Below are 12,700 nucleotides of genomic sequence, written 5' to 3'. Positions count from 1 at the left end.
CGGGGCGGCGGGTGTCGCCTCCGCCGCTGGCGGCCTGCCGCCCCGGCTCCAGCAGCCGCGGCACGGGCCAGGCAAGAAGGGGCTCGCAGCCCGGCCTCCCCTCGCCCGGCGTCGCTGCCTCTCACCTAGACGCAGAGGCTCGGGCCTCGCTTTCCCCCTGGCTGTCCAGCGATGGCTCCGCCGCCGCCACCGTCGCGCTCTCCTCACTCGCTCCTCCACCACCCCCGACCGGCTGCTGAAAAGCGGACGGGTAGTGGCACGCCCATTGGCTGTGCCACTCACGTCAGCCTCCCCGACCCGGACCTCGCGATGTGACTGGCTGGCGCAGCGCCTCTTTTCCACGTCTTGTCCTGATTGGCCTGTCTTCTCTCTCGCGCCCCCTTACCGGGAGGAAAGCTCACCCCCCTCCCCGCTTCGGCCTCCCACCCCCCCCAACCCCGTTTCCATCACGGCGGGCTGGGGGCGGGAGCGGGCGCGGGTGGGACACGAACTGCCAATGGGAGCGCCGAGAGGAGGCCGGGAGGCGGGCTCTGCGGCCGGCCGGTCCACCGGGGAAAGTTCAGCCAATGGGCGCGCGCCCCACATCCCAAGCTCTGGAGCGTCCGCCTGGCTGCTCGAGTTCCGGCGGGTCGCGCCCAGGGCCACGCCCGGCTGCCCATCGCGCGGGAGGGGTACCCATTGGCAAGGTGGGAGAATGCGGCGAGGCCGGCGCGGGAGAGCGCGGGCAGCCATTGTGGCGTGCTCCCGCACCGCCTACGTGGAGTTCGCCGCTGGGGCGGTGAGAGGAGAGCCGCTGCTCTGTGGACTCCTGGAACCTCGGCGGGATGCTTTTTAGGGAGGAAGCCGAGCGTGCGTCTCGTCCAGCGCCGCGGACGAATCGTGCCACAATAATTCCGTACAAAATGTATCGATGGTGAGAGAAGTTAGAATAATGGTTACCTCGGGGGATGGAAGGGGCACGAGGCAACCTAATGAAAGCTGGAAACGTTCTGTCTCTTGATCTGGTTGGTATCCATCTGTAAAAATTTATCAAGCCGTACAGTTAATATTAGTGCACTCAAGACACTTTAATATATAATATTGTATAATATCTCAGTTTTTAAAAGGATTGTGAGAAAAACTCAGTAATAACATTGCTGTAACTTTAGGCTCCGTGAGACTCCCGTGGTACACACACTCTCACTAGGATTTAGCTGCCTGTCATTCAAAAACTACAAACCATAGGAAGAAAAAGAAAAGGACTGTGAGAATTTAAAGTGAGTGAAAGCTTTTGGCGCAGTGACTAGCTCACAGGAGTTGATACTTAAGGATCAACTAAGATGGTTCAGCGATTTTTCTTTGAGGATTTAGAGCTTGTTTCAGTGTCTGGCCCTGTTAGTGGCGCCAAAGCACCCATGATGCTGCACCCAGTTGGAAACTACAGAAGTTTAGTGAGCTGCCTACCTCTTTGCTGACCTAAGTTCTGAACCCAGGAAAATGTAATTTAAATACCATAGCTTCTAAATAAATGAATGAATGAATAAATTTAAAGGCTATAGCTTCTAAATAAATAAACTTCAATACCATAGATTCTAAAATAAATAAATAAATTTAAATACCATAGCTTCTAAATAAATGAATAATAAATAAATAAATACTATAGCTTCTGCCCTGGAGGAGTTCACACTCCAGCACCACGCACAGTCATTCCTGCAGGACACAGAACACGAAGCTGACACATCTGCTTGCCCTCAGGGATGAGGCATTCTACTAGGTTAGGCCAGATGTGTGGGCCTGGAATCCAGTCCAGTACCAGAATTCTGAAATAGCCAGGGCCAGGTTAAACACTTATAAATAGGTCAATAGTAACCTTTCCTAAACAAACATAAGAAGTCCGATCCAAATTCTAGCCTGTGAAAGAGCACCAGCAGCAAAAGAATTGAAGATGACATGATTCAGGGGCTCCTGGGTGGCTCAGTCCGTTAAGAGTCTGCCTTCAAGCCCCGGTGGGGCTCCCTGCTCAGGGGAGAGCCTGCTTCTCCCTCTCCCTCTGCCTGCTGCTTTACCTACTTGTGCTGTCTCTGTCAAATAAATAAATAAAATCTTTTTAAAAAATTTTAAAAAGACTACATGATTCATATTTGTTAATTTAGTCATTAAGTTGTTCAGTTCAGATAAATTCCTTTATTTAAAGTACTTGTCCCTGAACTAGGCATATAATTAGGTAAGAGTATTTTTCCAAAGAGCATAGGGTATAATAGGAAAACAGACATAAATGGATCATACCAATGTAATGCAGGTTGAGAAAATACATATAAAAACAATCTAATGGTGTAAATGCCAGCTATCTAACAATTTAAATGCTTAGGGAATTTAGAAGCGTATTCTCAGAAGACCAGAACTAAGTAACCCACTGCTGAGATTTATCAACATGTGCAATTAGATACTATTTATGGAGAATACTTTCATTGCAAATTTTTACATTTTTGTGCATACATCGTGATTTTTTTCAAATAGCTATATAAAAATATAAACTATTACTTAATTCTGAGGAAAACACATGAAGAAATTAAGTAATTGCTTAATGAGTACATTATGATTTTCGAAAATAACATTAGGGTTGAGAGCATAAAGGCATCTCATTTGATTCAAGTCAATGTGTAGGTAACAGGCACCTCCAGCAGAGATATACCCCTCCACAATCCCCCCGCCCCCGGCCCCAGATGGGCTTTCTTGAGGAGAACTTTAAAACAGTGGTTCACTCTCCAAGATGGTACAAACTCATGGGGAGGTTATGTTGTATTGACCAGTGTCCCTCAGTGCACCATCATTCCTAAGTGAATTCAAAGAATTCATATATCTACAAAAAGTGAGTCATGGTCTCCACAAAAGGCAATGAAGGATTTTGCCCAGAGTCTAACCTACAATGTAGTAGTGTAGTAATACCAAAGAAAGCAATCATTCATTCAAATGCCTTCCCCATCTTTCAACAAGAGCCCTGAAGATTGGGCTGCCATATATTGGAATCAACTGCACTGTAATTTTATTCAAATATGAAATACCTGTATGAGCTTTTGATCCTTGCTATAGAAACACAATTCTGCAAATGAAGGTAAATTCCACCAAGCAGAAATAATTTACACCTATTCACAAACAGTTGACAACCTAAAGAGAAATACCATGTATTACTGAGAAAATATATAGGAATAAAGACCAGAAACATATATGCTACACATAATGTTCTAGATAGCTATTATGAATCCCTCAGAATTTCATAACTTTTTTAAAACAAAAAACAAGGAAGTTCAAGCATTAATTTTTTTTTATGTAAACACTGCCTCTTCCTGCTCTGAGGAAACACTTTTCTTACGGCTTATGTTATTTTCTAACTTGTATGTTTTTCTGCCAATGCCTTATTAAACAGTTTTGATGAGGTTTTTCACTCTACCTTCCCAACAACCCTATACAAGTATTCATCTATTCATCTGAATTTCATGGATGGGAAATCTTAAGCTCAGTGAGACAAGTAGCTTGCCCAACATCACACAGCTGTTAGGTGACAAAAGTGGGATTGAAATCTAAATCTGTTTGATGGCAAACCCCATAATCTTTCTACTGAGCCACATTTGCCATCTCCAAAACCAGATCAAGTCATTTTGCCTTATCCTTATCACCTTTATGTTCCCCACAATGAGTAGCACAGAACCTTTTCATACGTCTCTCATGGAACTCCTAGAATTAGTAATTATTTTTTACCATGCTTTATCTTTACAGATTTCATGACAAGGGAGAGTGTGAACTATTTAAGAGTAACTTTCACATTAAAAATACTTGTGTTGACAAAACTGAAGTTGAACACACCTTCCTTTGTAGTTACGGTGGAGAACCCATCACAGCCATCTAGAATGCACCAGAGATGCTCACTTTCATAGTGTAGAAAGAGTTTCAGGCCACTGCTCGCAAGAGAGTCAAATTTCTAGTGGGAGCAGTTATTCTCTGCAAATCATTTGGTCATCTCTACCTTGCCCCTTACTCAATTATGACCCAGAATCCGTCTGCTTTAAACATATTTTTAAAGCCTGTTATTAAGGGAAAATAAAAAACAATTTTACCAGGTTTTCTAACATTTCCACTATCCATCTATTGCCAGTCTGAACAAGTACACACAGGTCCTTGTAGCTTCATTTCCCCGTCTATAAAAGGAGGGTAAAACTTAATGCCAAGTATTTGTTCTGAGTGTTTCAGAGATCTGTGAGATAAGTTTGGTTTTCACATGGAGGTGAATCATCTGGCCCTCAGTTATTCAACAACTTCAATCTAGGTGAAACAAAAATATAGCTGATATGTCCTTGGCCCTTCTAAATCATTCCTTGTATCCTACTATTGACTTTTCAGTTCTTGAAGGGTGGCATGATATGCCAGCCCCAAATATGCCATTTTGGCATAAGGACTATTTTTGAGCAAAAGGCACTTAAAAGCAGCAAATGCAAAGAAGGGCATTCTAATCTTCCCTGTTCTTCCTGAAAACAGGAAATAAACACTGCCATGTGAAAGATGCCCTCCCTGCACCAGGGGAAAAGAACATTCTTCAATGGGGGATCAAAGCTAAGAGAATCCTTTATAAATAGACCATATTAAAATAATACTTATCTTCCTATGGCCTTCCCATATAGTTCAGATACTTTTCCACAATTGCCTTTTTGTTCAACCTAATATAAAAGCCTCTAGGTTTTGTCATTTCTTTAGTAGATCTTCCTTATGAGAGCTCCTGTATCACATAAAACATAGATTTGTGTGCTTTCTCCTGTTAATCTGTCTTATATCAGTTTAATTCTCAGGATCAACTGAAAAACCTTGAGAAGATAGAGGTAAAATATTGCCTCCCCTACAATTCCTGGTGACAATGATGGGATGTCAGTGACTGTAACACTAAGAGATCCTGGGACATCTGACAACCAGCAGAAGGTAAGATCCTTACCACATCAGTATCTCAGATTTATGCCTGCAGGCCCAGCCAAAAGGAGAACAATAAGAGTCTCCCTGTATCTTTTTTCTTTCTAAATATAGATTGACAGGAGAAAAATGTTTGTCAAAATTAGTTCTTTGAATTATGGCTCTTGTAAATTTGGTTCTGGGTACCCACTGGTATAATCCATAGTCTCCTAGTCTTTGTTTTCCTTGTCTTTCTTTTGTGGTGTTTCTCATAAGGGGGAAAAAATCAGAGCATCTTCCTTTCATCCAATTTTATGTCTTGAGAGCATGGCTTTGGATCTCCATCACCCGGAGGGTACAAGTGTTGGCTTGCATCAGGCAACCAGACAAACAGGCTGGAAACCCAAGACACAAAATGACAAGCAGTGTTCTCTTTGTCCAACATCACCAGCTCTTCAGAAGTTTGTCTTGAGAGCCTCCAGTCCATGAAGGGCCTTTGTTGTCTCACCTTCATTGCCTTCATAGTGTTAGGAAACTCTCATCCTGACATCACCCACCCAGTACCACAGATAAGCTAGTCTGTAGCTGGAGACATCTTGTCTTCCCATAGGTAACAAGAGACACTAGTTTCACAAACGCTATTCTTACCACCTGTGACAATGAAAGTCTTTGCACACTTAGGCTAACTCTGGGAATGAACATACTGGATTTGGGGAGGGCTGCATCCTTTTCACTCTCTTTGGGTACTCCTCTTGTGTCTATGGTTAAGCCATAACGGCTTTTTGATTTTAAACCATAAAAAGGCATTTTGTTTTTGAGTCACAATTCAAATAGTTATATTTTCTGAAATAAGTCAGACAGAGAAAGATAATACCATATGATTCCACTTATATGTGGAACCTAAAAAACAAAACATATGAACAAACAGACTCTTCAATACAGAGAACCAACTGGTGGTTACCAGAGGGGAAGAGGAGAGTGGCAAAATAAAGGGGATTAAGAGGTAGAAACTTCCAGTTATATAATAAGTCATGGAGATGAAATGTACAGCATAGGGAATATTGGAATAACATTATATGACAGATGGTAACTACATGTGTCATGGTGAGCACTGAATAATGTATAGAATTGTTGAATTAATATGTTGTACACCTGAAACTAATATAACATTGTATGTCAATTATACTTCATTTTAAAAAGAAGGTATACTTTTGAATATTTGGACTTTTATAATTAAAAAAGATTTTCTTTGAGAGAGAGAGTGCTTGCATGTGCAAGCTGGAGGGGAGGTAGGGGAGCAGAGGGAGAGGGAGGGACAGAATCCCAAGCAGGCTCCATGCCCAGCATGGAGCCTGATGCAGGGCTTAATCCCAGGACCCTGAGATCATGGACCTGAGCTGAAATGAAGAGTCGGACTCTCAACCAACTGAACCACCCAGGCGCCCATATTTAAAAGGATTTTTTAGAGAGTTCTTATCCTAAACAAATGTCCTATTGTTACCTATAAGAAGATCAAATTGAAATGAAAAATAAGGCAAAAAGCACTCTTATATAAATTAATACATTTTGTGTTTCTGAATTTATACCTAATTCATCACTGAGATTTAAAATGAAAACTCTAAGTTCTCTTTTTGTATGACTGTATGCATCTAGGTATACATGTTATGTAATGTGTTATTTTTCTACTTTCATATGATATTGCCAAAATTACTTTGTAAAAGAGCTCTGTTTAGTTGGTTTAAAAAAATAAGCACTTACATAAATTAAGTATTTCTAAAACTCTCAGAAATATAGAAACTAACCTAAACGTTTTTCAAGTTCACAAGATCTAGGACAATCTTTGGTAAATTAAAGCTAGTTTAAATTTGTTGGTTCAATAAAAACAATCATGTCTTCAGAGTTGTAAACATTAAACATAATGAAGAGATACAACTTTTTCTACTTGGGCTTACAAATCAGATGAGTTTATCTCTACTAGATGCTTAAGACTGTAAAATTATAAATTCAGTTTAAAAACAAGATGTACAATAAAAATAAATTGCTTCATGTATGTAAAACACAACAGTACAAAATAAAAGTTGGAGAGAACCGTATGTTTTAACTTTTAAGTTCTCTCCTGTGATTATCTAAAGAAGAATAATTTAAGATTATGCTAACTTTGTTTCATTAAAACAAAGATTCCAAAATCTTTCTGGAAACTTGAAACCTTAAACTTATATTAAATTAAATTAAATGATGGATATTCATTGAATATTTAAATCATTTCCAAATAAGATAATACACAAAACATTAATTGCTAAACATAAGTTTATCTGCTTTTGGCTTCTCAATTTTTATAGAGAAAAAAAGATATTTGAGTCTGTTAGTAAGCATATCTTTTACCACATTAAAAAAAACTGTACTGCGAAAAAGTGTAAGTCTTTAAAAATTATAAATATTTATAATTATGTATTTATAAATCTACTAAGCTAGTGGAGGATGCTAATATATACAATAGTTCACAATTGCCTGCTTCCTAATTTTCACTGGAAAATAAAGGTTACTAAATGGTTAAAATTTGTAATCTATATATTTATAATCTATATATGAAAATAAAACTACTAAAAATAAAAACAGCAAAGGAAAAAAAAACTTTGTGTACAAAGTATAGGAGGAGGGGCGCCTGGGTGGCACAGCGGTTAAGCGTCTGCCTTCGGCTCAGGGCGTGATCCCGGCGTGATGGGATCGAGCCCCACATCAGGCTCCTCTGCTATGAGCCTGCTTCTTCCTCTCCCACTCCCCCTGCTTGTGTTCCCTCTCGCTGGCTGTCTCTATCTCTGTCGAATAAATAAATAAAATCTTTAAAAAAAAAAAGTATAGGAGGAGAATGGGATGTGTTTTTATATAAAGAGTATACGATTAAGGCAGGATGTGTTTTTGTTAAGGAAAAGAGGAAGTAATTTTGTCCTTAAGCAAAATGACTAAATGTTCCAGAATAAGAAAGAGAAAAGGAGTAAGACAAAATCAAATGGATGTAGAAAATTGTAGGTTTGTGGAACAGAAATTTTATGTCGCAAGGTCAAACCTGGCCAAAATTAAAGGATAATTTATAAGAGTTTTAAAAAATGAGCTCAATAATATACTGATACAGAATAAGTTTGATTTTCTCCCCATTAAAATGACAGTTTCTTAGATTATTGGTCTGCTTTTAATAAGAGATTTTAAAAAGTTTTTCTTTACCTTTTACATCATCTGCCAAGGAAATAAAGATTCTGTGTCTTATCAGAATAATTTCCTGTGCTTCACATTGTCTTTATCAGGCCTTTGTTTACTTAAGAAAACTGGATCTTCAATATTAAAGAAGCTGAGGGTTTTTTTTTTAACAATTATGTAACTTTCTATATTTACTTTTAAAATCTTTTAATGGTCACTAAAAAGTTGGATAACTAAGTATTTTGTCATTGGGATACTACTTAATCAAGTGTTTTAAACCTTTAGGCTTTTTGTTTTTTTAGGTAATAAGTGAATATTTATTTACTTATTTATTTATTTTTTTAAAGATTTTTATTTCTATTTGAGAGCGAGAGAGCACAAGCAGGGGAAACAAGGGGAACAGTAGAGGGAGAAGGAGAAGCAGGCTCCCCACTGAGCACGGAACCCGATGTGGGGCTTGATCCCAGGACCCTGAGATCATGATCTGAGCCGAAGGCAGACGCTTAACCGTCTGAGCCATCCAGGCACCCCATAAGTGAATATTTATTAAGGATAAGAATAAAAATCACAAAAACAACATAAATTTTAAAAGATGGCCACACAAATATCACAAAATCTAGACATGTAACAATATTTTCATAAACTCCTTAGTACTCTACAATCTTTCCTACATCGTAGGATTTTGGATCACCTCCTTATATGCCAATGATTTTGTAATATTGTCTATAAAAATAACAATGGTAATTAAGCCTTTCCTTCAGAGGTACCTGGGTAGCTCAGTCAGTTATGCATCTGAGTCTTGATTTCAGTTCAGGTCATGATCTCAGGGTGAAGGGATTAAGTATCACCTTGGGCACTGCACTCAGCAGAGAGCCTGCATCAGATTCTCTTCCTCTACTTCTCACTCCCCCTCCCCTACTTGCACTCTGCCTCTAAAAATAAACAAATAAATTTGGAATGCAGTCTTGGAAAGGAGATTGGACTTAGGTCTTAGTTCTCTTATCCCTGGAAAGCAGTAGCAGGAAGAAGTCAGGCAGCCAAGTGCAGAGCTGGCCACAGAGCCAGAGTGCTGACTGCCACCTCGTGCCATGTCAAGGGGAGCTCCAAACCTTTAGACATTTTTGACAAAATTCCCCAAATCAAATTCAAAATGAGTCTCTTGACCCTGAACTAACTTTGGAATTTCTCAGAGGGTCCCTAGATATCTCAAAGATTTGTTCTCTATCCTTACAAAAAGAGGTTAAAAGAATAGCTTATTTGAGATATGCTATTACATGGGAAACATTGTCAAATAAAAGTGATAATTAACTTTCTTTAGGTCATATTTGTGTGAATAAATGTTACCAATATTTAAAAATTGTACAGAATTCCTAGAAACCTGTCAGTGTCCTTACTGCCTATATAATCATTCAAAATTTCAATTATTATTTGAAAACATTGCATTTTACAGAAATAACCAAATGTTCTTGTTGATTATATCATTTTTTTAATAGTGAGCTCTCACCAGATCTGTAACCATGGCTATTTTTAAGTCTTTTGTCATTCATAGACCATTGCCTTACTCTTGGTTTTTCTCTGAGAGCATTTACAGTCAACTGCAGGCAAAAATACTTCATCTTTAAGGAGATCCGTTGCAAGGACCCTGACAAGTACTCTAGAATACCTCTAAGATCATAACACTAAGCTGGATAAGAATTTCTAGAATTCTGAGGCACCTGGGTGGCTCAGTCAGTTGAGTGTCTGACTTTTGATTTCAGCTAAGGTCATGATCTCAGGGTCATGAGATTGAGCCCCATGTTGGGCTGTGCGCTTAGCCTGGAGCCTGCTTAAGATTTCCTCTCTCTCCCTCTCCCGCTATCCCCGCTGGTGTGCCACACTCTCAATCTCTCTCTCAAAAAAAAATGAGGGGGTTGGAGCCTGGGTATCTCAGTTGGTTGAGTGTCTGCCTTTGGCTCAAGTCATGATCTCAGGGTCCTGGGATTGAACCGCGCATCAGGCTCCACACTCAGCAGGGAGTCTGCTTCTCCTTCTCCCTCTGCCCTGCCCCCACACTCACATTCTCTCTCTCTCAAATAAATAAATAAAATCTTTAAAAAAAAAAAAAACTTCAAGAATTTCTAGAATTCTAATGGAAAAACGGATCGATTCATAAAACTGCTAACCCAAGATCAAGCAAACAAAAGCAAGTACATGAGACTGAATGAACTAATAAGGATGGTTATAATTTTATGACTTTTTGTCATCACGACTTCCTTGAAAAGAAAGGAATTCACCCAAATCTATGGATGCTATAGGCAAAGTCTAATGGTGAATTCTTGGCTTGATTTCTTAGCCTCAAATGGGTTTTAAGTTTCATTTTTTTTTTAAAGATTTTATTTATTTATGTGACAGAGAGAGAGGGAACACAAGCAGGGGGAGTGGGAGAGGGAAGAAGCAGGCTCCCAGCCGAGGAGCCCGATGTGGGACTCGATCCCGGAATGCTGGGATCACGCCCTGAGCTGAAGGCAGACGCTTAACCGCTGTGCCACCCAGGCGCCCCGGGTTTTAAGTTTCAATCTAAGATTCCTTATTCAAAGTTCCAACAAAACAGACTTAAAAAGAGCCTATGTGGGGGCGCCTGGATGGCACGGCGGTTAGGCGTCTGCCTTCGGCTCAGGGCGTAGTCCCGGCGTTACGGAATCGAGCCCCACATCAGGCTCCTCTGCTACGAGCCTGCTTCTTCCTCTCCCACTCCCCCTGCTTGTGTTCCCTCTCTCGCTGGCTGTCTCTATCTCTGTCAAATAACTAAATAAAATCTTTAAAAAAAAAATGATCAGGCCAAGTTTAATGAGACTAAACTTATTTTACAAAAAAATGGTCTTAGTGTAATTATATTTAATAAAAACGGGAAGAGAAAATTGCATTTCAGTGAAAAACTGTAGCATACCCTTACAATTAAGATTCTAGGCCTTTTCATTGTCTTTGAGGTTTTTTATCTAACTAAAAACTGGTCGAGATCCTGAATTCTTCTAGTTTCCTCTGGTATATGGCCACAACTCTCCAAACTAACATTTCCCATTTCCTCCCACCCTTCTGCTTGAAATCACAAAGAAAACAATTGTCCTTTTCCCGAAGTCCTATTCGTGAAAGCTGGATGACCTGATATAAACTTCAGAACTAATCACTACAACAGATCACAGATACACAAACTTCATGTCTACTTGTGTAGGCCACTCAGAAAGTTCACTGGAATACCCAGTGCAACGGGAGACCTTCCAACTACAAACCAGGAAATTTGTCAAATTACAACGGTCATCCTTTTTCTGCTATATAAGGAAGCTTCTTGCTTACGTCTAGATATCTTGGGGCACGTGGGTGGCTCAGTCCGTTAAGTGTCAGACTCTTGGTTTTGACTCAGGTCATGATCTCAGGGTCCTGGAATCAAGCCCTCCTTGGGCTCTGTGCTCAGCGTGGAGTCTACTTGAGGATTTCTCTCCCTCTCCTTCTGCCCCTCCCCCTGCTCAGGTGCGCACGCATGCGTGCTCTCTTTCTCTCTCTAAAAATAAATAAATAAATCTTTTTTGAAAAATCTAGAAATCTTCTCAACTGACTGTCCTGTGGACTTAGAAATTAAGTTTCCAACTATTAATATTTGTTTTTCTTCGATTTCTATAAAAAATACTCCTCAGTAATGCCTCATCGCTCCTATCATGTGGTGGCCTAACGTAGACGAACAGCTACCGTCATCTGCATCACCACCTCCTGAACTGAGACACAGCTGTTTAAATGAACGGACCTATTCTCAAGATTAAGAGACTAAATCACTGAGAAATAGAACAATCTGTTAACTCAGATTCTGGACCATGAATCTTTTGGGGAAATCTTCAAAGAGGGAGAATGAAAGGAGGCAGAATATGCCACTTTGACATAAGGACTATTTTGAGCCAAAGGCGCTTAAAAAAACAGATGCAAAGAAGAGCATTCTAATCTCCCCTGTTCTTCCTGAAAACAGGAGATAAACACTCCCGTGTAAAAGACGCCCTCCCTGTATCAGGGGAAAAGGAACATTCTTCAATGGGGAATCAAAGCCAAGAGAATCCTGTATCAATAGTCCATGTCAATACTTATCTTCCTGTAGCTTCCCCATATAGTTCAGTTACGTTTCCACAATTGCCTTTTTGTTCAACCTAATGTAAAATCCAGTAGGTTTGCCATTTCTTTGGATCTTTCTTTGCTTATGAAAGCTCCCATGTCATATGAAACCTCTGGGTTTGTATACTTTTCTCCTATTGATCTGTCTTATAACAGTTTAATTCTCAGGCCTGGCTGAAAACCCCTAAGAAAGTAGAGGTACAATTTTGCCTCCTCTACATTCTCACTATCTCTTCTATTGATTAAAGTGTCCTGGTGGCTCACAGGTGCTGGGAAGAAGAGAAACAGTATTTGTAATACTTCTTTAAATACCGTCTGTTGTCTGTTTTACAAGCATCATTGTGAAAAAAAAAAAAAAAGAAAGAAACCATCTTGCTGGCCAGTTTCTTTCCTCATCTGATTAGATGGTTGTTTTGCCCTTTTTTTTTGTGGGTGGCATTGTCAATGTTTAGACGTCATTTTTTTT

The 12,700-nt window shown here is 40.0% G+C and overlaps 1 protein-coding gene and 1 long non-coding RNA gene across 3 annotated transcripts in view; one reads left to right on the top strand and one right to left on the bottom strand.

Moving 5' to 3' along the window:
- Positions 1-379, bottom strand: part of FAR1 (fatty acyl-CoA reductase 1) — a 66,724-nt gene extending 66,345 nt beyond the window's left edge. The window contains exon 1 of one of the 2 annotated variants that reach the window (XM_034644638.1): positions 126-379. The gene's annotated coding sequence lies outside the window, so the exon portion shown is untranslated. The remainder of the gene's footprint in view (positions 1-125) is intronic. The other variant, XM_034644637.1, reaches the window with a different exon arrangement.
- A 232-nt stretch (positions 380-611) lies between these two features.
- Positions 612-12,700, top strand: part of LOC117796734 — an 88,813-nt gene continuing 76,724 nt past the window's right edge. The window contains exons 1-2 of the long non-coding RNA XR_004621390.1: positions 612-913; positions 4,806-4,944. This is a non-coding gene — a long non-coding RNA (uncharacterized LOC117796734). The remainder of the gene's footprint in view (positions 914-4,805; positions 4,945-12,700) is intronic.

The sequence above is a fragment of the Ailuropoda melanoleuca genome, chromosome 16, assembly GCF_002007445.2.
Source record: "Ailuropoda melanoleuca isolate Jingjing chromosome 16, ASM200744v2, whole genome shotgun sequence".
NCBI lineage: Eukaryota > Metazoa > Chordata > Mammalia > Carnivora > Ursidae > Ailuropoda > Ailuropoda melanoleuca.
This window is presented reverse-complemented; position numbering and strand designations above follow the sequence as displayed.